Raw genomic sequence first — 1,686 nt, forward strand, 5'->3', positions numbered from 1 at the left:
ACACAGACACACACACACACACACACACACACACACACACACACACACACACTTGGGCATAGACACAAACCACTGACGGAACCCACTTTTGAAGACTTTTGACAGATTCTTCACATTTACATTTCATTTGCACAGACACTTTGTGTTTACACAACAACATTTACTTAAGGTAACTTATTAACTCTTGCTCATTAGAAAATATGAAACTGATTACCATTATTTTTAATAACTTCCTCATATTGAGAACTGCAAAGTTGGTGCTTATTAAAAATGTTCAAGCTTTTCACAACCTGGAAACCTAAAGATTATTCTTATTAATGGCTTATTGCTGCTCTATAAAGTATTAATAAATGATATGTTAACCATTAATATGTTATTTACAACTCATAGACCCTTTTAAAGGCTGACCTATTACATAAAGGGACAATTTTTGAAATATTCAATTCTATTTATTTGATCTGCATTACCTTTCCTGTGGTGTAACATGATTAGTTACTTTTTCTGAAAGTTACAGATTGATATTTTATGTACAAGCTGTTAAAATATGATGCACTGCTATGTAATAAACAACCTATATAAAATACATCTTGACCACAACACTTAATGAATTAAAATGAATAAATGAATGATAATAATACCAGTGTCACCTTATATAATAAGGTGACACTGACAGAGGTCCATTATATTTAAAATACAGAACTTTTAATTGTAATGTAGTGTATTTACATTGTGGTGTTGTTACTTTTATGAATGCATAGACAGTTTAGACACAGTTGTGATTTGTTGGACACTGATGTAGATGTAAAATGTAGAAACTCAGACAGCTTAAAAAGAGGAAACTGATCATTTTGAAGCCGTCATGACTGCTCCACTACTTTTAACTGTAGGTTTGCACACTTGTCAGTGAGATTACTAAAGCTCAATCACAAGTCATGGGAAACAACATTATAATAAAAAGCTAACCTCCTTATATCAAGCAGTTTTATTTATTTACTCTTTTTTAAATACAGATACAGATCAGCTGGGCATGCATGCTCTTTTGCAGCAGCACCTTAGAAACATTTACATAGGAGAACGAGTAAAAGCATGTTAAAAGAACAGATGTGTACAGTCTAGGATGATTAAAAAATGATACAATGCTGAGATGTTGCTGTGACATTAAAGAGTACAGTAAACTGATGCTTCTATTCTCTGTAGCTCAGACGAGAAGGAGTTTCAAATGTTCTGTATTTATTGTCCCCTTGTTCAACAAGTTCACTGGAACTCACTGTCATTAGCAGCGCTGCACAGGCTGCTGCACAGGTACCGCATATAATGGTGTGCATATTTATAATGCTGCAGGCATTTTGAATGAACTGACTGACTGTTTGCTGCGTTACCACAGTCAGTCAGTGGTGCAGGTCAAAGCCCCTTTGCTGACAAAACGAGGAGGAAGAGGGATAACTTCTGTATTATTTATTCATCTCTCCTGGTTTAGTTTTGTGAGCATTTATATATTTATTTATTAAATTAATACATTGATTACATTTGATTAATTTCTTTATTTATTTTTAAATTCAATACTGTTATCCAGATGAACTTTTACCACAAACGTTCACAAAAACAGATACCCACGGACCTAAAAAACTCCGGGATGATTTTTGTTTGTCCCATGTTCGTCTCTTCTGATTGGCTGAATAACTGACC

This window comes from Trachinotus anak, unplaced genomic scaffold, assembly GCF_046630095.1.
Source record: "Trachinotus anak isolate AG129_WGS33_773 ecotype Australia unplaced genomic scaffold, CSIRO_AGI_Tana_v1 ptg000002l, whole genome shotgun sequence".
In the NCBI taxonomy this organism is placed as follows: Eukaryota; Metazoa; Chordata; class Actinopteri; order Carangiformes; family Carangidae; genus Trachinotus; species Trachinotus anak.